The sequence below is a fragment of the Coptis chinensis genome, chromosome 5 (genome assembly GCF_015680905.1).
Source record: "Coptis chinensis isolate HL-2020 chromosome 5, ASM1568090v1, whole genome shotgun sequence".
NCBI lineage: Eukaryota > Viridiplantae > Streptophyta > Magnoliopsida > Ranunculales > Ranunculaceae > Coptis > Coptis chinensis.
In genome coordinates this window covers 72,113,688-72,139,095 of record NC_141460.1, presented here as the reverse complement: position 1 = coordinate 72,139,095, position 25,408 = coordinate 72,113,688, and the positions used below count along the sequence as shown (strand labels likewise).

The following is a 25,408-nucleotide window of genomic DNA, read 5'->3' as shown; positions in this document are numbered from 1 at the left end:
TTGTTTCTTCCACTGAAAACTAGATATGAGATTTGTCTACTTTATACTTCAAGACAAAATTTTCAAATAGCGCAAAATAATTTAATTTCAACGTGAAAAGGCTTCAGAAGATCCATAAATAATTAGTATACTAAGAACCAAGCTAAGGTAAAAAAATAGCTATTACAAAAAATCACTATGCAAACTCTGTTTTTCATACTAAAACTCATATGCAAGAGAAACTTTACGTAGTACGATTTCCATGTTTCATATCACATAAAATCTATTATGCAAAAATAATTTTGCATAGTAATCTATACAGAAAATAAATTTTCCTAGAAAAATCATTGCGTAAGAATAAAATTTCATAGAAAAATCACTATGTAAAAATAAATTTTCATAGAAAAACCACTATGTAAAAATAAATTTTCATGAACAAATCACTATGTAAAAATAAATTTTCATAGAAAAACCACTATGTGAAAATAAATTTGCATAGAAAAATCTTTATAAAAACACTTTTAATACTAAAATTTATATGCAAAAAGTCATTTACATAGTGACAGTGATTTGTTCAAAAATAGAAAAAGAAAAAAATCAATAAAACAAAAACACATATTACTTTCTAGAAAAATCATTATATAAAAATAATTTTGCAGAGATAGAATATTATGTAAAAATAAACTTGCATATTGAAATTTCTAAACAAAAAACAATTTACATAGGGTATGTTAGTTTACAAACATGTTACACACTTGATCAATTACATAAATACTATGTAAATTTTAACTTTCATATACATATACATATTTTTAACATGTAAATACCATTTTTTTTTTAAAAAAAGGAAGAAAAAAAGAATACGAAGTTTAAAGAAGATTCCTCCTCTTCTAATTCAAATTTTCCTTTGAAAAACAAGTTTAAGAGATGAATTTGTCAATTAAAGCTCAAATCTTTCAATGTTAAATTCGGATTTAAAATAAGCTAATTTCAAACAACACTTCTCAAAATCTAACGATATCGAACTTGATTGAAGGAGAATCCAAGAAAATCGAAACAAGTTGAAGGAGAAAGCAAGGAATAATGCAAATGGGTTTTTCTTCAAATGGTAAAAGAGGAAGAGAAAAATATCATAAAATGAGAAACAAACATGATTTCTTTCCCAATTTAAAAAATATGGAGGTTATGTTATAATGCATGGATAATAAGGAAGTTATGTGGGACAGGCCAAATCATAGAACTGGATTGGAATGAGGGGGCTCATGCCCATTTCTTGAATTAATTATTGTTAAATTTCATACAAATTTTGTTTGGAGTATTACAATTGCTAAGATTTGAGAGTGATTTTGACACTGTGTTGATGACACATAGCTATTGCCAAATATTTTCCTACCTGTTGCATTAGAAATCAAATTTAGAAATGTGTTGATGGATCCCTCTATATATATATGGGTATGGTTATATGAACTCCACTTAAAGTTACTCTAAAAAAACTCCACCACTAAATATAATGAATTAGAAGCTAATTTTTGGTGGAGATGTTCTCCACATAATAGAGATCGTCCTTACAAAAAATCAATTCATTTGAAGGGAGGGATCCATTTACCATGGTTTTTTCACCATGGTTTGTACCACGCCCCTTTATAAGATGAGTTAAAAGTTAATATTTTGTGGATATGATCTACTAACTATGGATAGATACTCTACAAAAATTTGGCTCATTTGGAAACCTCTAACCTATTTAAAAATTGTTGACAACTTTAAATTTTGTTTAAAGGCTCAGATTTTTCGATTTTGCAATCATTTTTTAATATTGTTAAACATCATCAAATGAGCTGAAATTTTGTGGATGTGATCTTCATGGTTTGTTAGATATATCCACAAAAAATTAGGTTCTAGTTCGTCTTGTGGTTGAAGTTGTGGGGGCATGGTATAAACCATGGTATATTGATCCCTCCTCTGTATATATAAAGAATATATCCAGGCCGGCTAAGTCAACTTATATATTTTTTCATTTTTTAGATTGTTAGACTATTTGGATAAATTGAGAGGCCATTTTCTATGATACATCATATCTAATTTTAGTTTGAAACTTTCCTTCTACCTGGCAAAATCAAGTAGCAAGAAATGCTATAGGTTGAACGCCAAAGAGCTTTCAATTACATGGGGAAATAATCCTTTAATTTGTATTGGTCATATATGGAAATCTGTAACTTAATCAAGGTTTGTTACTTTGCTGAATCCATATCATATATTTGTTTACATCTGGGGAGAAAGGGAGGGACGGTGATGGTTCATGGTTGTTTAAGCAAATTGCTCCTATCATTTCATGGATAGATGTAAATCAAATTAATACAAATAAAATTTGATAATGAGCCTCACTATTTGTCTACGCATTCACTAATTCGCTTGGAGGGATGGTTTAAATGATTCATGGGCTTGCACTAACGTTGAATTATGTACAAGTTTTTGAACCCGTCCTACGAACGGGTGCCGTTATATTAAATTGTTCTAAAAAAATATTTGTAGCAATGTAGAGCTACGAGATATTAATATTGTGTTGATCACTCATCCAAATTTCTTACAACGTGAAAGCCCTTACTATCCATAAAAATAAAAAACCCACCCTTTCTCGATGAAACTATTCGATTTTTTTTTCTATTGTTTAATAACAGAACTTTGATTGAAGTTTTGTGAGAATGCCTAATGAGGTGAAGATCATATTGAAGCTATTGGAATAACAATGCATTCTCAATAATACAATCCAGTTTTAAATTTCCCGTTAATTATTATTTGAGGTTAGTTCAATATAGTTGCATCATATTTCCGATTTCTCATTAATTATTCTTTGAGGTCAATTTAATGTATTTACATTCAATTTCCAATTTCTCACTAATTATTTTTTGATATTAGTTCAATGCATTTGCATCCAATTTTCAATTTCCCATTAATTATTCTTTGAGGTCAGTTCAATGCATTTGCATCAAGTTTTCAATTTCCCATTAATTATTCTTTGCAATCAGTTCAAAACATTTGCATCCAGTTTCCGACTTCCTATTAGTTATTTTTTGATGTTACTTCAATGCAGTTGCATGCAGTTTCTGATTTCCCGTTAATCATTCTTTGAGGTTAGGTTAGTTCAATGCATTAACATCCAATTTTTGATATCATGCTAATTATTCTTTGAGGTTAGCTCAATGTAGTTGCATCCAGTTTCCAATTTCTCGGTAATCATTATTTGAGATTAGTTCAATGCATTTGCATATGATTTTCCATTAACTATTATTTGAGGTTAGTTCAATGTAGTTGCATACAATTTCTAATTTTCCATTAATCATTCTTTTAGGTTCGTTTAATGCATTTTCATCAAGTTTTCGATTTCATACTAATTATTATGAGGTTAGTTCAATTCCAATTTTTCGTTAAATATTATTTGAGGTTAGTTCAATGCATTTGCATATATCCAGGTTCCATTATTCTTTGAGGTTAGTTTAAAACATTTGCATTCAGTTTCAGATTTCCTGTTAATTATTATTTGAGTAGGTTAGTTCACTGCATTTGCGTCCACTTTTTTATTTTTCGCTAATTATTCTTTGAGGTTAGTTCAATGCATTTGCATCCAGTTTTAGATTTTCCGTTAATTATTCTTGGAGATTAGCTCAATGCAGTTGCATCCAGTTTTGCATCCAGTTATTGATTTCCTGTTAATCATTATTTGAGGTTATTTTAAGGGTGATCTTGGACACACCCATAAAAACACTCCCATACGCCTATAACTCAACTTTAAAATAAATAAATAAATAAATAAAATTGTTTTAGACATATTTTGGTTCCTAAATTACCCTTTTTTCATTAGGTCTACCCCAAGACAAATTGTTCATTCCAATTTGGACATTTCTTGCTAGAGTTCGTCTACCACGAGGATATCCCTATAGGGATGCCAGCCGAGACCGTTGGATCCGAGATCTAACGGTCCGAAAATAAAAAAACAAACCCATATTCTCTCTCTTCCTTTTTGTTTTTGATTTTCGGACCGTTAGATCTCGGATCCAACGGTCTCGAAACACTCATCCCTATAGGGATATCCTCGTGGTAGCCCAGATCTTCTTGCTAATGTATCTGGGCGTATGCAATAATGATGATGTTACTGTAAAAGGTTTTGGTGAATCAGTTGTTGGGAAAATTGATTCCGACTTAGTTTAGTCAGATGTATTGCATCATTTATTTCCAAAACCTCTAAAATCCATGCATTAGATGATAATGAAAAGGAGAAGTTAGAAGAATCAAGTTTAGAGGATGTTACTGCTACCAAAAGTACATGACTAGATTTCATGTGATCATGTCTAACTCAATCATTAGTGGTATCTAGTCACTATGCTATTATCCGTATCTTTTCACTACAATGGCTCATGTATACCCTGTACATATCTTTTCATGTGTCTATGCTCTCTATACACTATATATGATTCATTGCATTACCTTTCCATTTTATTTAAATGCTTTAATTCACTTACACATTCCGCCAATATGTGTTTTTTGGGACTCCATTTGCTACTTATATGGATAGCAAGTCTATTAGATAAACAGCTTTTTATGGAAAGTGGCACATACTTGTACTTCGTAATTTCCAATCATTCAATGGGGCTGTCTTTCATGATCTTGGTTCTTGGCCTATCATCAACCCAAATTGAGCTGCTCGATCACCATCTTTTGCGTATGAGGAAAGAAGTGATATATGAATTTCATACAATACTAACCAATTGTCTGTGTTGTGTAAAAGTTTTGGAATGTGTTTTGTGTCCAGTGCTAAGCGGAGGGGAAAAGGAGATTGCTGAAAAAAAAGTCCGTATTGTTGTTTTTGTTTTTGTTTTTTTTTTTTTGCCCCTATTGAAAATACCCCAAATTAATTTAGGAGATATTATTGGATTGAGGCGGTTATTAGGGCATGACAAAAACTTTAGTTAGTTATAGAGTATGGGAGCTAGTGTTTTTATGGGTGTGTCTAAGATCACCCTATTTTAAATCATTAATTATTTTATTAATTATTCTTTGAGGTTATTTCAATGTATTTGCATCTAGTTTCCGATTTTCCGTTAACTATTCTTTGAGGTTTGTTCAATGCAGTTACATCAAGCTTTTAGTTTCCCGTTAATTATTTTTTGAGGTTAGTTCAATACAGTTATATCCAATTTTCAATTTTTCATTAGTTAATATTTGATGCTACTTCACTGCATTTGCATCAAATTTCTGACTTCCCGTTAATTATTTTAGGTTAGTTCAATATAATGCATTTGCATCAAGTTTTCGATTTCCAGTTTTTTTTTTAGGTAATTATTCTTTGAGGTAAAGTTGTGTTTGATAGCACCATTTGTCACGACAAATTGTGGCAAATGCAAAAAATCACCCATTTCCCGCTGTTTGATACTTTTTTTACTTGGTGGCGAATTTTATCAAAATTTGCCATATTCCTTGATTTGCCACCATTTTCATGGCAAAATTTGCTTTGGGGGAGGTATGTAAATTTTGCCACGCCAAAACAACACACAAACCATTGAGCTGCAATTCTCTCACGATGAGGAAATCTCCTCGTCTCCTTTAACAGGTTCGTTCCTCGATTTCTTCTCATCTCTTCTTGTATATAATTCTCTAATAATAATTAAAAGTAAGAGTGGGGTTATGTGTTTCATCAAATTTCATTGTGTCACAACTCACTTGGAAGTTTAACATCACCCCATTTCAAAATTTGATATGTTTAGGGTTAGGGATTATCCAATTTGTTGAAATTGGCTTTTAAATTTGTTGACTTTTTAAGCTGAAACCATTGTAGGTTTCTTAGTTTACTTTCTCTGCCTTTGGTTTTAATTTGTCGTGAGTGCTGCATAAGTGAAAATATCAGCAGCAGTGGGTTTTCTTCTACTTGTACAATTCGGAGATAACTCAAATTTGTCGGTGAGTCTTTCTTTGCTTTGTGTTTTCATTTTTGTTGGATGGCAAATCTTTCTTCTTTGGATGACAAGCCCTACTATTTCTTTGGCCTTTCAAAGATTTTCTCATTTCTTCAACGAGGTAAAACAATTGATATAAATTTCTTTGTTTTTTGTATTATCACTCAATTTCTCATGCCATGTGGTCTATCATCATTTGAGAATTTCAATCTTGAAGCAATGGGTGAAGCAATTTATTAAAATTTAAGCTGCTTATGAGTTACTTATAGATGGGGAAAAACGAAGGCAATACAATAATGAACACCTTGTTAACCCAATGAAGGTAAATGTTGTATATAGTTGCTTTCATAAATTGTTAATTTTTTTTTTAAGTACTGTTAGTTTCTAGTGTTGGACCTTTGTTTCCTGATTGATATATATATTATATGGATCGATTAGTTACTTAGCTAGTGAAGGACTCGTTAGACTTTTAATAAGTTATGAATAGAAAACTTGTTGCCTTGTTGGGCAGCATATTCAAGGAAAAAAAGTGAAGGGTTATGGTTTGTAATCTTTGTATGTTAAGGTGAGTTCTAGGTGGAGTGAAGGGTTATCCTCATCTCTAGGCTTGTGCATCCTACCTAGTATATGAACACGATATATAAACCCCGACCTTATCGGTTTAAGGAATAAAGTAGTTCCCCTACCCCTCACTACCGGATAATTTTTTGCTTCTGACGATATTGATGAGTATGTACTATATCTAACACCTGGGCTTAATTTGTTTTTCTGTCATAGTCTACCAGATAATTGTAGAAGTCAGGGAGACAACGGAAATTTGGTTGAGAGGATCACTTAGTACACCTCCTCTTAGTTGCACTTCTTGTAGTTATTTGTATGTTGTATTTCTATCTTCATGTGTGCAGCGTCTACCAAATGACTTTGCCAAGACATATCAGCATCTCACAATTTAAACTTCAGATGGGCGGACGTGGCCTGTCGTGTCCTCCTCCAAAGAATACAGAAGTAGGCTAATCAAGGGCTGGAAGGAATTTGTTTTAGATAATCACTTGGAAGAAGACGATAAATGCATCTTTGAGCTTGTTGACAAGACACATAATATTCTAAAAGTTTTTATTGATTGAGTTTCTCGGAATCCCAAACAGAGTAAAAGAATTTGGGTGACTCAAAAAGTCAAAGCTGCAAGTCTAGCTCTCTTTGCTACAAACAGAGGGAAGCAAAATGATGATCTTTGGAAAGAAAAGAAGCCTATTTGACTATAAGAAAAAAGAATAGCGCAGATTGAAAATGGAGAAGTTGATGATAAAGTTGGTTTGCCCAATTCGGTTTGTCATTGCACACATCTTGCCTAGAAGTTCACATCCGAATGGGTTGGCGAGGAATCTTGGAATAGGGACAAAGAATCGACAAAGGAACAAGAAGTTGATCCACGCTTTTATGACGGAAACGGCTAACGAGTGTGGTGAGGACGAGAAGAAGGGCAAGCACTTTACTAAGGGATTGAAACTGCATTGTTCACTTCACTCCACTCGCAAAGAAAGAGAGAGGCGAAAATTTCTGATTACGCGCCGGATATAACAAAAAACGAGAAAAAGAATTCATCTCCATCTAAGAGACCAAGCAATCCCGTGAGAAACACAACGGCCACGATAATCACACCGGGAAAAGTAGGAAGGTGTATGATGGTAATGAAAAAAGCGAAAATGAACGAGCGAATAAAAGTCACTTGATGTTTGATAAGAATGCTAAAGAGGGTTCAACAGTTTGCTTGAAGCAACGAGCTGAGCTTGGTAATTATATTTCCCGATCTTGTGCTTTTATGATCCATCAATCACATTTCTTTTTAAAAGGAATTGTGTTATCGTGATTGACACCCAAGAGTTGTTTGCATCCCACGAGTGCGTGACTAGAAGATCAATCTCATTCCGCGAAAAAGAAAGAGACGTTTTAGAGGCCACAAATTTCACATCTAAAAACCCCTTCTGCTTGGTTATAATGCGACTTTCATATGTCCGTGGGTGGCTTAAGCTGGTGAGCTCTGTAAAATCAAATACTGATTGAGTCCTGCTGTTGAGGCAGTGCCACTTGACCAAATTGACGCAAGCCGTGTTTGAAAAAAATCAAATGAAATTCGACCAAAAGCTGAGCTCAGCCTCAACTAATTTAGAGAAAGTTGAAGCTCAAATTGGTGTGGATGTTCATAGTGCACTCAACTTTGGACTATCAGGCTAGTGGTAGTCATGTTACACCTTCCCCGACAGTTTTATTTTATTTTCGTGTTTCAATTTTTTTCTGCATAGTTTGAACTATAATGGTTCTTCCAACTCTTGAGTCGAAAAACGAGTCTTTTCTTCTTTCATTGATGTGAGGGCTATATATCTTCTTACTTTTTTAGACCGTCATCATCTGATTTTGAAAATAAATACCTAAAAAATGTCGGACTCAGTAGCAGTTCTTTCATGTTCAGCTTGTCTTAATTAAAAGTATTATGTTCTAGGAATGAGCTTGTTTCAGTGAACGCACATTTGAGTATGTCCCCATGAATACGGTTCAGTTCTGTGTCTCATTTGAGGTTAAGCATCTTCAAATTGCAGAGACAAAAGACAGTTAACATGGCAACATTTTATCATCCGCTAGGATTTATATGCCATTCATTAAACAACTTTCCAAAGAAACAAAACAAGCTAGCAAAGTTATGATTTGTATGTTAGGGTGAGTTCTAGGTGAATGTGAACAGATAGTATGGCAAGAATTGAGTATATATCTCTTCTTATGTTCGATTGAGTATATATCTATTCTTATCTGCTATTACTGCTATTCCAAAGACTATTAATAAGCGTATAGATTCTATGTATCAGAATAGACCTAGACTTGAATGTGTTGCCCATATAGCAGTCCTTTTTTTAAAGGTTGATGCTATTGAGATGTATCAGAATATATTTGCTGCACTGCTTGCATTATAACCCCATGCTCCAATTAAAGTGTGAACCTCCTCTATGAATAGGATTATAGCACCATTGCTTTCTCTGACTTCATCCACAACGCCCATTAACCTTTCCTCAAAGTCTCCACGATAATTTGTACCCACAAGGAGACGTCCCATATCTATAGAAAAAACCTGAAATGCAGTAGATATTAGAGTAATAACTTTTGAACTTGATGCTTCAGCCTCCAGTTGTATTTCAAGCTTAAGGTTCTCAAGGCAAAGATGTTTTGCTTCAAGACGTAGAAATTCCTCTAGACTCTCAATTAATAATTTCTCGAATAGGAAAACTTCTCTTCCTGTGCATCCTTGTAACCATAACACCCTCAACTCGAAAGTTCAACTCATTTACAACACATGAGATTTGAATTTGGTCAAGTTAGGTGAGTGACTATAATTTTAAATATTTTAAATATTTTAAAAGCATAAAAAATAAAAAAAATTGTTGTGTTATTTTGAATAAAACAAGAGGTGAACTTGGGCTTGGGCTTGGGCTCTCTTTGATCCCTTATCTTCTTTTTGGTAAACCATTTTCCTTAAACTGTTTTCGGATAAGTTTGGAAACAGAATTGGATATGGATTAGGAAACATATGTGATAGACTTGTAGAATCCAATTCTTATCGGGAAACTAGATCAGTACCCTATCCGGATCTACTAAGTGCTCCACGTTTTTCCTCTATAAATACTCCTAGAGCAGCAGCTAATATGATATGCGAAAAACTATTTTTTATACTAAGCTGAGGGCTATCATAAGACCAGTATCGTGGTTCTTCTTTTCTTTTTTGGTTTATCTGCAGTAAACAAAGGAGAGTCTATCTGGCTGTTGTATCCTGGAGGTTGATGCGCTTTGTCTGCATAAAGAGGAACAGACGCAAAACAACCTTAAAGAAAGCGTTTGATCCGTGCCTCAGCCAGCCTTTTGATTTACAGTTTGTTCTTGTTGCAGTAATTGTTACCAATAATTTTAAGGTTGTTTGACGATGAATATGAAGAAAAGTTAAGGTTTGTTTATCGGTTTTCGTTTATGGGGTAAGCGCTTACGAGGTATGAGATTTCGTTATGATTACGGGATTATTGAGCATACTATATGTTATCTTTTAATATCCTTTTACTACTAATTGTTGCGGACGGTGATAAGTATTGTGATCGAAGTTTATAAACTATAGATGTCTTTATTTGGTGATGATCTTTGTTCGTTAGCGAAAAAGTTTTGATGCACATGCTGAGATGCTTCCTGACCACCTTGTGAACACCATAATAATTTGCTTATTTTTGTGTGTGAAGTTGCTGCAACTACATGATTTTTAAACGTGTAGGTTCTTTCTTATTAGCAAAGAAAAAATCGTGTAGGTTCTTTCTTATTAGCAAAGAAGGATTTAATGAAAGTAAACAAGGTGCTGATGTTTATGTGATATGATATATGGACTGAACGTGTTATTAGCTTAAAATCATATGGTCAATATATGTTTAGTTGAATGATTACTCTAATGGATCTCTCCTTTTGTAATTCATGAGTCCGACTTTGAAGGGGAAGTTATCTCGGAAGAATATTCTCTCGAGTATGGAACAGACATAATGGAGATGCATGTAGGAGCTGTGGAGCCAGGAGAACGTGCTCTTCTTAGTGATGATCTCATTGTGACTGGGGGTACCTTGTGTGCCTCAATTAGGCTACTTGAACGAGTTGGAGTGGTGGTGGTTGAGTGTGCCTGTCTTATTGAGTTGCCAGAGTTGAAGGGTCGGGACCGCTTGGGAGACAAACCACTTTGTTCTTTCCGACTTTGAAATTCGGACTATTATGACACTCTCAACAAAAACCGCCATAACTTTCTGCTCAAACGTCGGACTTGCGAACCGCTTTTTGCATTAGAAAGCTAACTCAGAGATGTTTCTAACAGTGTATGGCTTGAAGTCTAATTCGTCCAGAGCTGATTCAGGTTTGCAGATCTTTATGGGCTAATTTTCGTCGAATAGCGAAACGTGGTAATCCGATTTTTCAATCGGATAGGTATCATATTCCTTACCAAATCTATGCAATTATTTATTTTATATTGTGAGATGAATTAAAACATAGAATTACATGCTAGGGTTTTTAATTTAAGGAAATTTAAAACCTAAGTCTATATGTTATAGTTATTTATCTAGTCAATATGTTGTGGCACTGGGTGTTGGTTAACATACATTGAAAGTTTTTTCATTGACTAGATATAATTGTTTGAGATTAATTTCTCATTTGTACATATATGATCACCAAGGTTGGTGTCTTTGCTCGTAAGGGATATGCATGTAAGGAGATATTGAAGTTTGTTGATCCCACATCTAGTAGTCATGGAGCTACACTTCTATTGATATAGAACCCTACACTTTAAATGAGGTCCAACTGAGATTTGGGCCAAGTGATGGCTAAGGTTGGGGACAATATCAGTCTTGGGTGAGACATCTGTGAGGGTACCATGGATGGTCCCTAGGCTTGACCCTGGTCATGCCTGACTGGTGAGACAAAGCCGATCGTTCGGTTAGACCAGTTTCAGTCCAAGGTGGAGATTGTTAGGTGTATGGACCGAATTGGATATTGTTAATATTAATAATCTTATACATCTACTTACATGATTCCTTGCTCTGTTAATGTTGGTATTGTAGATTATGTCATATTAATAGGAAATATGTTAAGAACATGAGCATACTTGATTTAATTCCTTATTTGAATGATGATGATTTTGTACACGATCTTGCACTAAGGCCAAAATCACAAAGAAGCGTCACAAATCAGTTGAAAGAAATACAAATCTGCTAGACTTGGTATACACTGATATTTGTGAGCTTGAAGGGGTTCTGACTAGAGGTGGTAAAAGATATTTTATTACGTTCATTGATGGTTGCTCGAAATTTACATATGTTTAATTGTTGAAGATAAAAAGTGGTGTTTTTTATTCCTTTAAAGCTTATGTACTTGAGGTTCAAAATCAACATGATAGGAATATTAAAGTAATTCAAAGTGATTGAGGTACTTGATATGGTTATGCTGATTTTAATCTTTTTCTTGCAATCACATGGTATTATTCATGAGATGATAGCTCCTTATTCACCTAAAATGAATGGAGTAGATGAACGTAAGAACAGAACACTTAAAGGGATTAATTGTTGCTATGTTGCTTAGTTCTTGAGCACCCTCAAATTTGTGGAGGAAGCTGTTTTGATTATTAGCTATATATGTGTTGGATAGAATTGCTACTTCTAATACAAAGGTTACACTTTATGAGCTATTGAAGAACATGAAGCCTAATTTGAGTTACTTAAGAATATGGAGATGTTTGGCTTTTGTAAGGAAGCATGATCCCAAGATCTCAAAGCTTGAGAGCAAAGCTTATGAGTGTGTCGTTTTAGGCAATGCTATGGAGAGCAATGCCTACGTTTTTCTAGATATTAAGAGTAATGTTTTTGTTGATTATCTTATATTGAGTTTCTTGAAGATAGATTTTCATATTTATCTAGAAATAGTAGGGGTAGTATCCTCCAAGGCCCCTAATAATGATGTTTCTGACACTGACATATCTAGATTGCATGATAGGATCATGGACACAAAAAATGAACTTAGAAGATATAAAAGAGCTTAGGGTCACTAAGGTTTTGGGACCTGACTTTGTCACTATACTTTGGAAGGAGATCCCTCCTCCATTGAAGAAGCTCTCACATATTTTGATTTCGAGTTTTGGAGAGAAATCATGTAAGAAAGATTGATTCTCTCATGGAAAACAAAACTTGGAAACTTGTTGATTTGCCTATTGGTTGTAAAACTATAGGAATCAAATGGGTTTTAAGAAGGAAGTTTAAAACCGATGGTTCAGTGGATAAGTTTAAAGCAAGATTTGTTATCAAGGGCTTTAGACAGAGAGAGAACTTGGTTTCTTTGACACATATTCACCTATTATGAGGATAACATCCATTAGAGTATTATATTCTGTTGATGATGTTCATAATCTTGTTATTCATCAGATGGATGTTAAGACAACCATTCTAAATGGGGATTTAGAAGAGGAGATTTACATGGATCAGCCAATAGGTTACGTGGAACCAGGTAATGGTAAAAAGGTATGCAGATTACTTAAGTCACTTTATAGGTTGAAACAGGCACCTAAACAGTGGCATGAGAAGTTTGATAACTTTATAATTACCAGTGGGTTCAAGATAAATAAAAGTGACAAGTGCATTTATTATAAGTACTCTGATGGGATATGTATTATTATATGTTTATATGTTGATGATCTACTAATCTTTGGTTCCAATTTACATGTTGTAAAAGAAACCAAGAATCTGTTGTCTTCTAACTTTGATATGAAAGACTTAGGTAAGGCTGATGTAATGTTGGGAATCAAAATTACAAGATCGTCTGATGGCAAATGGTTGGATCGGTCACACTACATTGAGAAAATGTTGAAGAAGTATAACTACTTCGATTGCGTGACTGTGAGTACTCCATTTGATCCATGTGTTAAATTATTTGCGAATAATGGTGAACCTGTGAATCAGAAGGAATATGCAAATATCATTGGTAGTTTGAGATATGCTACAGATTGTTTAAGACCCGAAATTGCCTATGTAGTAGGTGTTATTTGCAGGTATACTAGCAGGCAATAGATTCGGATTGGAACATCCTTTCAGAAAACTCTGAGGTCACCAATGGCTATGTGTTTGGCATTGGTGGAGGTGTTGTATCTTGGAAGTCCAAGAAACAGACCATAATAGCATAGTATGCTATGGAGTCTGAGATTATTGCTTTGGCTAGTACGAGTGAAGAAGCTAGTTGAGTACTAGGCTTTCTTACTCATATACTAGTCTAAGATAGATGGTATTAGTTACAATGATACTTTGTTGATAGCATTACAACTATTACTGGGAGAGTCCATATTATTTTGATTTTGTGAGATCTGAAGATAACCTTGCAGATTCACAAACCAAAGCTCTGGCTAGAGATACAATGTGGATTGCTCTACTAGTATGGGACTGAAGCCAATTGAAAGATGAACATCTATGATGGTAATCCAACCTAGGGACTGGAGATCCCAAGAATTAGGTTCAATGGGAAGAACAAGTCATAGAATGTTGGTTGTGAGACATACATTGTTACTTATCTGTCCCGTAGTTGGATAGTAAAATGTATGAAATCCTACAGCGATAATAAAGGTTGAGATTTTCTGGGAAAAACTCTTAATGAAGTTCTATGGTCCTTATGGGCGGAGTGTATAGCTACATGAGCACTCTTGATAGACTCACCTAGTGAATGTGAAAGTAGAGGTCGCTTTCTATGAGAATGAGGGCTGATTCTCTAAATCATTCACGAATCCAGGAGAGCACAGGGCCTTTAATGTCCATAACACGAAAGGAGAACACTAGATATGTTGTGCGTGATTATAACTTATTGTATACTCAAGACCTAAGTTTAAGACTTAGTCACTTATGGCTCTTATACTTTGAGTAATTTTCACTACGTAAAGGTTTAAGTCGTGGACACCTTCATCTATGCATAACATGTTGATACTGATATTGATTGCCCTTAAGTATATTTTCTATTTTGTTTTTATAAAAAATAAGTGGGGGATTGTTGTGTTATTTTGAATAAAACAAGAGGTGAACTTGGGCTTGGGCTTGGGCTCTCTTTGATCCCTTATCTTCTTTTTGGTAAACCATTTTCCTTAAACTGTTTCCGAATAAGTTTGGAAACAGAATTGGATATGGATTGGGAAACAGATGTGATAGACTTGTAGAATCCAATTCTTATCGGGAAACTGGATCAGTACCCTATCCGGATCTACTAAGTGCTCCACGTTTTTCCTCTATAAATACTCCTAGAGCAGCAGCTAATATGATATGCGAAAAACTATTTTTTATACTAAGCTGAGGGCTATCATAAGACCAGTATCGTGGTTCTTCTTTTCTTTTTTGGTTTATCTGCAGTAAACAAAGGAGAGTTTATCTAGCTGTTGTATCCTGGAGGTTGACGCGCTTTGTCTGCATAAAAAGGAACATATGCGAAACAACCTTAAAGAAAGCGTTTGATCCGTGCCTCAACCAGCCTTCTTATTCACAATTTGTTCTTGTTGCAGCAATTGTTACCAACAAAAATGAAATATTTTCCGCAACAAATTTGGACAATCAAACAGCAACAAATGGTTGCAAATAAGGACAAATGATATTTACCACAGTATCATCAAACAGTGACAAATTTAAATTTGCCACAAATTATTTGCAATTGTCACATATCAAATTTGTCAGTGGCAAATGGCGACAATATTTGCATTTGCCACAGCTCCTATCAAACATAGCCCAAGTTCAATGCAGTTGTACCCAGTTTTCGATTTCTCATTACTTTTCCAAGGTGGTGTGTAATACCTACTTCTATTGATCCTTATGTAGTATCCTTGCAAATGCGACATATAAAAAGATTATACATGATTCACTATGTGTGATCATAAAAATTCTAATCTAGCGTTTTAAAAAAAAATATATATATATATATATATATATATATATATATATATATATATATATATATATATAATTGAACGCTAAGAATATAACTACTAATCAACGTCATTAAATACTTTTTATTTAATAGTTAAAATGTATAATTTTTAGAATATACATAGTTGTATCTTTTCCTCAGAGTAGATATAATAAATCCACCAAATAGCAATGGTGAATTTTGTATGTTTTAAGTAAAATCTAAACCAATTGAAACAGAGGACGTGGATCATGAGTATACGTTAGAAATGCAACTAATATTGGCATGGTAAAATAGTTTAGTCAACTCTAAAGCAAGGGAAGTTCCAATTTCATTTTGGTTTTGAATGTGTATGTGCAATAGTAACACAATGCACATAGATAAACAGCAGTAATTGTATGAGTTACTTACATCCATAAGATTAGCAATTTCTTTTCTATTGTCTCTTTTCTTGTTGTGGATCAATATAATGGTTAAATACTTAAAATAGATACCAAAACTGAAAAATATCAAATAATACATAATAAGCTTTAAATAAAGCTCTCAAGATCAAGATCATATACATATATCAAAATAAAAAAGTACAATTTAAACATGCATGTTGGTGCCTTAAAGAATCAAACACCAAATGAATGATCTTTAGCTATTAGAAACAGTGAAGGTTTCTGTCTATTTCCTCTAATTTCATCTTCGCCAATATTAACTACCAAAAATTTGCATAAATGTAGGAAATACATGGGAAACCAAAAACACTGCTTGAAGATTGAACTGAACCCTTGTGCTGAACTTTCATCTATTAGTAGTCGCATTCCTTGACTCGTAAGTTAAGAACCCATTTCCACTAATATCCTATATTAAAAAATGGTCTACCAGGCTATCGATTAATTATTTTGAAATAAACTTAGATTGGTTTACACAATATTGACATTCCAAAACTAAAATTCTAGAAAGCATTTCTCCCTTAGGAAATCTCCACAATTGAACTAATCTCCACAATTGAACTACTGTAAGGAATGCTTGATCGAATCGACAAGGATTTGCCTAACCCCCTCAACTCAGATTCTTGGATCCGTCCTTGGTTATGCACCATTTACCCAGAATTCTCACTTAAGAAGTTCATCTAAGGCATATATATCTAACTGAAAACTCACATAGAAAGTTTATCTAACATAGAAGTCGAGTAAAATATACAAACGATAGTCCAAAAATTTCATCGGAAGAAAACTACAATCGATGCAACTACATAAAATTCTTAATTTCTTACTACACAAGTCTCCATATAAACTTTGTATACTACATAAGCCCATATTATTAAGCTAAATTTTAAAACAATTTCAACTACAAATCAAGAGTACTCGACATTGTTATGAGTAGTAGTGTTGGCTCCTTGTGGTTCAGTTTAACTTGAACCTATGCCCATATCAAGTAGTAAATCAATGGTGGAGGTTGCAGGAAGAGGGTGATGGGAGCCTTAGAGCCCCTTTCGACCAAAAGAAAACCTGCCAGTAAGGTTGTCCCAATGGTGTCAAATTCCTAGGAGGCCTTATAGGTCCCCGGCCCAGGTGATGACACAGCTGGCTACCAAGTAGCAGGAGGAAGACTTTGTTGGGAAACCACGGGGGCATATAAGGTGGGTTTAGTGAAAGAAAAGGTTAGGACGTACAGTGGCTACTACCGCATTGAGTTCGGAAGATTTGGATGTGTTAAGGTAAACCTTAACTTATATCATACTCAAATCCATTTTAAAGAACTGTAAGGCCATTGTTTTATTTTTGGATATAAACTCATGAAAGTAGCGCCTTCTGTGGGGATCGAACCCACGACCACATAGTTAAAAGCCACGCGCTCTACTACTGAGCTAAGAAGGCTTGGTGTTAAAAATGACAAGATTTCGAGGTCGCAAGGAAAACAATAATCATCCCCAAGAACCTCAAAAATTTCTCCCTTTAACAAATTAGTCACATTAGCTAACATTTCCATCAACAAATTTCTAAAAAAAAACATAAAAACAATCCATAAAACAAGCCAATTACCTGTGTAAATTTTAGTGACAACACAAAATTCTTGAGGAGTTTCAAATGAATCATGCATTTCCATTATGTTCTAGTGTTTCCACTTCCCTGAAATCTCATGCTGCAACCTCCAAATTCTCTGGGCACATTTCCATTTCCATCAGGATTGATGTGCCCTAATCCATAATGCAACACTGTAGCTAAGTCGCCAGTACTGTCATCAACTAACTGTTTCCCATTGTGGTCTACTACATAAGACGTAGTCATCATTGCTGATTTGATTCTCGCTGGTGACCAATCTCGGTGTGTGGCTTTTAGCAATGCCGCTACACCTGAGATATGGGGAGGCCATGACACCAAAGCATTTATTGACAATTACCATTTACCAATAATACTTACAGCTACTGTTACACCCTCAATTCCATGGGGAACAATTGAAAGCTACCAAAGGCTTCTTGGCGGTGTCTATGCACAAACCAAATCCTCAAATTGGCGAACTCGCCAAGCATATATAGTATTCCAACTTTTCACTGAGAGACGAACCTCTTAACTTCACTATTCACTTGAGCAATATTGAACTCTTATTAGAAATCTAACAAAAGAAAAAGGAAAAAGAAAATATATTGATAAAAAAAAAGTGGTACCATGTTATGCGAAGATTGAAGGGTGCTCCAAAGAAACGAATTAATCCAGCAGTCGCCGCCAGCCAGTAGCAAAAGTGGAGTTTTTTGTTTTGCACGCTAGAACTCTATTTTGGAAGAGAGTTTTGGTTTTTGTCCTCACTTTTCAAGTTAAGTTCGTGTCTTTCCTTACTTTCCTCATGTTTTCCCGTAATTAGTAATTAGTAATAGTATTTTAGTTTTTTTGGTGAGTGTGCCAATCAATTTAGGAAACATAGACCAAAAGCAAGCCTATTAAGGGAGGGAACCTTCATTCTACTTGTGTTGCTTAATTACCCTTGTTAACTGTATTAGCACAACTTCTATGACGAAGCGAAGAGCTTAATTAAATCAATCATATATTGTAATGACTCGTGCGAAAGGGGAAGAATCTGTAACAAATGGTCTTACGTAGTGCCGAATCAATCTTGTGTTCCAAGGCTTGACATTTTGCATCTACCATTAAGCTGCAATAGCCAAAACATGTCTTTGTTGTTGAATAAAGAAAGGGATCACCATAATTAAATAAAACTCACCTCACGTCTTTCAATTTTCTGATTTGGAACAATTGATTCTTTGTTAGGCCTGAGTTCAGTTTTAAAGAAGAAAGTTGAGTCGTGTTGCCACCTTAACGTGGTTATACTATTTATTGTACTAAAACATGAAGAATAAGGACTAACATTTTCTCGCTTTACCACTTGAAGCCTTCACGCACAGTGGTAATGGAAGTAAGAGGAGCTAATCAACTGATCTTCCTTGACCATGTAAGTGCACACCCATTGTTCATAACAGCATCAAGCTCCATGTAGCTTTACATTAATCTTCATAGTTCGTCGTCGCACATAATCCTACAATCAAAGATCCAAAAGAATAGCTTGCCTTCAATTGACATAAAATACCATGCCAAACTTTCCTATACCAGACAGTGACCAAAAACGAAAATCATACTTCAGCAATAATGACAAAACTTGCTTAAGCTAAGGCCAATACCTAAAGCTTAGAAGTTATCCATCATCACAAAGGGTACCATCATTAAGGACAATACTGGATTACATGCCCCTTTGCATGGTCTTAAAAAGCAAGTAAAAGCATAGCGAGCAAAAGCATCACAGTACAACCACCAAACCAGAACTCACATCTTAAAGGAACTTTAACAAAAATATATACTCACCATCTCCTTGCTAATTGGAAAGATTGCTTGAACCCAAATGTTACTGCCAAAGACCCATTAACTTAAATATGCTGCAAGCAATACCAGACACCATCAAATTAAACTAATACCTAGATGATAGTGCTAAAGACTCATCAGATGAATTTATAAGAAAATGACGTGTTTCCAATAGTCGTAAAGCATTAAAAATTTGCTGATTACTTACCATTGAATCCCAAATGTAAAATAGATGGATCCATTAAAGATAGAAAATGAGTACATAACAACATGTAAGGCTGGCTTAGGGGTTGAAAGACGCCAATATCATAACAAACCTTAATCCCACAAAATCTTATTTTGATTTCCTAACGCAAAATAGAGATATACCTGAATGTGAAGAAGGCATGAGCACAAGAGAGACGTGTGTTTTCTTCTCTTTATTTATTCATTATGAAGAAACAAATCTTCACTTTTCAGTGAAGATGACAAAAAAAAACATAAAAAATTGGTGCCACCAGCCTGAGCTGCTTGCTTTCCCTTAACTTGTCCACACTTCCATTTCCAAAACAAAGACATAAGAACAACTATTAAGTAGATTAATCAATCTTCTTGATCGATAAATAATCATGCTACAAAAAATAAAAAAGAGCCACAATTAACCAAAATGTTGTCATAATAATAATAATCACCACATTTAGAGTGCAATTACATCAAATAGCAGACTTATCCTACTACATCTAAATGCACTCACAAAAAGGATGCATTATAATGTAGTTAAATTGACATAACCTGAAGATCATATGTTATAGTACTATTATTAACTCTATCTAATTTGAAATATTGAACTGTCATCACAATTTATTCCTTTTCTTCCCGGTAAACAGTGATTATGACTCCTCACTCAAGCAGTGAAGTAGCCGAACTGCTATAACCATCACCGCTGCTGCTGGAACTGGTTGCTTCGGTCTAGGTCATGATTCTGAGAGTAGTGATCGAGAGCCTAATTCTGACGTGAGGGTGACCCAGACCTTCGTGATCCATATATATATACGCCATAAGCAAAGCAAGCAGTAGACCTAGCATCAAATCCCATGTTAGATCAATACCCTGCAGTTGATCCATATGCTCCTTATTCGTGTCTATAACATGAGAACTCTTTGTCTCATTGGTGATTTTTATTTTAAACCTACAGGAATAACTCACTTGTGTAAAGCTAGTCTAAAGTAGATTCAGGATCAGGGTGGTGGGTGGGGTAGGAAGGTAGATGATAATAAAAACTTATTTATCCTATTCTGCTATACTTCGTTTGTTGTGAATAGAACAATGTGGAAACAACGTTATCCACAACAAATAGATCAATCCTACACAAGGATCAATCTTTCTCACTAGACAAGACTTCAACACCCTCCAAAGTATTCCCAACACTTCTCAATATCAAATAAACAAGTATCTAAAGTAAAACAATTAATGTAAAAGAAAAACAAACCACAATACGAGATATATCGTGGTTCGGCAATTTGCCTACGTCCACACTGTGAGTTCCAAGCTTTACTAAATTTCCAGAGTAACAGATTACAAGTCTTTCAATTCACTCACAAAGAATGAACACTCAACTCACAAAGAATTTCTCACTTATAATCTCTCTCTTTCTTGATTTTGGAAAAGTTAGGTTTCTACAGAAAAAACCTATATTTTTACTATTTCAGAAAACTTCCGAAATAAGTCAAATCCGTGCTGAAATACGGTGGACCGCAACCCGCACCCATGTGAAGGCAAAAGGGAGCGCAGGGTGCGCTGAAGAGCCTGGAGCTCAACCAAGGCATGAGCGCGACCCGTGCCCTTGTCAAGGCAAAAGGGAGCGCAGGGTGTACCCTATATGAAAAAAAACAAAAATCACCCTTTTTCTCTACATTGTTTCTACGGGCCTAATTTCTCCAGTTTATATCACCAACCATAGGTATGAGCAATTTTTTTCAAAAATGCAAAGTTGACCATGTGCTATGAAATAATAGATTAAAGAAGAATGAAGTAAGAGAAAAAGTGGTTCGGCTAGGGTTTAAGGAATATTCTTACTCTGGATCCACTTTTCTTCTAGCACAATTAATTGTGACCATGAGCAAGAGATGTGGTATGCCGTATGCAACATATGTATCTTGCATAACGTAATCTGCAACAGATTTATACAATCCCCTCCTGTCATTATCGCAAGAACCTCAAACCATAATATAATGCAAGCACTTATTTAAGGTTTTAACGCAACACTTCAATATTCAAAGCACTTCAAAATAAAAATAAAGAAAAAAAATTTTGGACTAAATCACAAAAGTATCATTAAAGAAGGATATACCCGTATATACTTTATAGAGACATAGGGTACTCACATGTTTCCTACAATGTGATCACTTAAGCAAAAAAGGTGGCCCTGCATCCAAAAAGTTACAAATACTATTAATCTCCACTTCGAGATTTATTCATTACTCTTGTAAGTCCACAGAAATAAGAGAAATGATTGGATTACAAAAAAAAAGCTTACCAATTTGGAGACGTTTAATTCACAAATCATGGCCAAAATCATAAGCCTTGGCTTTAGTGAATGGTGAAGAGTCATTCAGCAGTAATAAAGGATTTTTTTTCCAAGTTAAACTTATAAATTGCAATAGTATTAAAACAAACAACCACATAAACGTAAAGGTCTACCAATTCCATCACATAAGTTGAACTTACATCATATGTGTTTCTTATTGCCATTGGCTAATAGTGCTTTCTGCCTTCTCAATTGATGTTCTTCTCCATGACGCTTCCTGGTCCAAAATTTGAACTTGATATATTTTATCTAAGCATTATGCACCCAACACCTTTGAAGTCATCAACTAAATTCATTGCAATATCTTGCTGGGTGATTATCCATTAGGCATCGGGGTACCTGATTATTCAAAGCAACATAATAGGTTGAACACCTTTGTACATGGCCAAAAAAATAACTCATGTAAATGTTTATATTTACATGGATTAAGTCCCATAAGTGGTTCTACTTACACAGATATTCAAAGCATAACTTTTCTAAAAATAATCTCAATAAGAACTTAAAGACAAACTTCAAATATTGAAATTATCATCTGGGGAACATCATTCAGTCTGTTGACTCAATCCAAGTGCATCTTATAATAAGCACAGAGACATGCATTTGGTTATAGCTCATGTTTGCTAAAGATCTTGTAGTGTCAAATCTAGCTAAACTTCTTTGTATACTTGCAGAGTGAGTTAGGATAGCCTATTATATGCAAAAGTTTTGGTCGACAGATTGTTACCAAAGAAAACCTATGTCTAGTTAAAATGTGTTACAATCCCTACTTCAAGTCATGTATATAGTGAAGTTCATTACCTGGGAACCTTATATTCATGGTAAAGTTCTGTGAGTTTAGCTGCAAAGTCACTCCAGTGGTTTATGACTTCGACACACAGGTGCCTTCCTGACGCCGATAAATTTTCATATAGCAGAATTTGAGCAAGGGGCCATATCTTTGACATGAACAGGTCCCATGTAAAAATGCCCATACTCTTCGGTGGAACCTGTACCAGAAAGTAGTGATAAAAAGCTAAACAATAATACCAGATACGATAGGCGGCATTAATTCAGATAACTTACAATTGGTTACTCTTATTGGTTTGGCCATTGCAATCACACGTAATATATTAGAAGCTAATACTACAATACGATACCTTCATGAAGGAGAAGTAGCATTATCATGCTGGCATTAAGGAGTGGAGGAATAATAGGTCCCAATACAAAGCCGGGATGGATGACTACCACATCCAAACCTGTATCTTTGGTGAACTCCCATGCAGCCTTCTCCGTAAACCCACTAAAATTAAAAACTAACAATAAAATCCTTGTTCAGTTCAATAGAATCACTTTTGAATAATTTTGGTAAAGTAGAACCCATTAATTAGTGGTAGTGATTTACCAAAATTTTCACATCCGAATCACATAAGTTTCTTTCCTAACAACCTCTTAACCATTCTAAGTTTCTAATAACAATCCTGTAACAACGATCCATGAACACATATAAAAAGGATAATTGTATGTATAATCAACACGTTTGTTGATTATGAAAAAAAAAAAAGGAAGAAAGAAAAAGAATAGAAATTGGATAGAGGACTCACAAAAACAAAAAAGAATTAATAAAATTGGAAAAGAAAACTCATACCTTAAGACTAAAGTAGAAGAAAATTGGGGATTTGCTAGAGCATATTAGAAGAAAATAAGAAGTGTTACAGTTGGGGTGGGGAATCGATTGGCAAAGGTCTTTTGAGTTCGATGATGTTTTTTTTTTGAGTTTGTGAGAGAGTTTGGGGTTTTTGTTGGGGTTTATCTTTTCTCGTGAGTGGAGAAAGTCGGCACAAAAAAAAAAGATGAATGGTTGAGTTTACGGAGGAATCCGATTGTTTTTTTATTTCTTACCTAAACTTCCGATTTTATGAAGCTTTCGCAAATTTCAATTTTTTCCTCCTGAGTTATTGTAATTAGTCTGGACACGTGGACACTCTAGCAACGCTTCCTCAAATTGAGGAGGGGAGAGCTATAATTTATATTAGCTTGTAGGCCCGTGCATACGCACCGACTATTTTGAAAACATTTATATTTTTTTTAGAAAATTGGGATTATCGTTTTAATTTTATAAAAAATTGTTTTAAAGTAAGTTTTAATTAAATTTTGAAAACCCGTTTTTTCAATTGGGAGAGAGATTCAGTTTTAATTGAAGAATGATTCCTGTTTTAATTAGATACACTAGATTTTTCCTTAATTTTCAATAGGGGAGGAATTTCCATTTTAATAGGAGAAGGATTCATGCTTTAATTAGAAATACTAGAATTTGTTTTAATAGGAGAAGAATTCCCATTATAATAGGAGAGGAATTCCCATTATAAAAAAGGATTTCCATTTTTCAAATAAGAGAGAAATTCCCATTTTAATAGGAGATAGCGTGAAATTTTAATAGAGCTCAAAAAATACCCCTTGTGGGAGTTTTAATATTAAGATATAGATATAAAGATAACTGTATAAGCCCTTTTAGAGGAAAAAAATTGTATAAGCCCAATTCCAAGTTCAATATATTACGGTAGAGAAGCTACACAATTTTATGCTTTCATCTTTTGTGCTGATGGCAGTATAGTTATATATTAATCAGGTTTCGTGAAGTGGTTGAGCTCAGGTCGATATGTTGGTTAGAAATTCATGGATAGATCAACACTCTATTATTGTCGTCGAGAACGACTTATGTAGTTTACCTTGTTTTGAAATTTGAGGCCCGTGCTAAGGTCTATCTTGAAATTGGTTTTCATCGGTACATGGGCACTACTTATTTACGACGTTGCAATGACAATGAAACAAGTTCACTAGATCGATCATCTTCCCTATTCAAATAGTGTAATGTCGAGGTCTGCATCAATCCAAGCTGCATGAGAGCTGTGTTGTAGAAATGATGGATGGATGGATGGAGTTAGAATTAGGGGAATTCTTCTTCAATCATGGAGGTGTTGGGGAGGTGAAGATGGGTCTAATGGAAATTAAGAGTAATCATTTAAAAGGTGGACTGGTGATTGAAGGAATTGAGGTAAGACCAAAAGAATAAGAGAACTGTACTTGTGAATGTTAAAAGTGTTTGAAGGAATATTTCTGATAATCTTTATTCATATAACAAGGGGATATATATACAAGAAGCAGAAAATCTCCAGTGATTATAAGAATGATTATAGGATATATAGAGGAAAAGATTGTAATACACTTGCTAAATATACTATCCATCTCACAAATAAAACATAGAACGCACGCCTTTGGCTAATTTGATTCGATCTAAAAGGGTGAATTTTAGATATTTGCACCCTGTCGAAGTAAGGAACCATGGCATATATGTTTGGAACTGATTCAATTTTGTAACAAACCAGTAATGCTATACCGATCTACTTATTTGACCTACTATTTGAACTTACTGATGTGTCAAAATACCTAATCATTGATTTACATAGAGATATGTGTCCGTGTGTATTGCAATGCAAATCAACGATATCCAAATAGTGAGCCGCAATAATCGTTTGATATTCTCTAACTTAGATAAAAATTGTTGGCCACTTTTGAAAAAATATCTAATCTAGAAATGTCGAGTTTTTGCAATCATCTTT

The 25,408-nt window shown here is 34.4% G+C and overlaps 1 non-coding gene and 1 pseudogene across 1 annotated transcript; one reads left to right on the top strand and one right to left on the bottom strand.

The window, feature by feature from the left end:
• Positions 1 to 1,586: 1,586 nt before the first annotated feature.
• LOC147498743 (putative F-box protein PP2-B12) lies at positions 1,587 to 24,861 on the top strand (annotated as a pseudogene).
• On the bottom strand, positions 17,204 to 17,275 carry TRNAK-UUU (transfer RNA lysine (anticodon UUU)). Its single transcript has one exon. It is a non-coding gene; the product is annotated as a tRNA-Lys (tRNA).
• Positions 24,862 to 25,408: the final 547 nt, after the last annotated feature.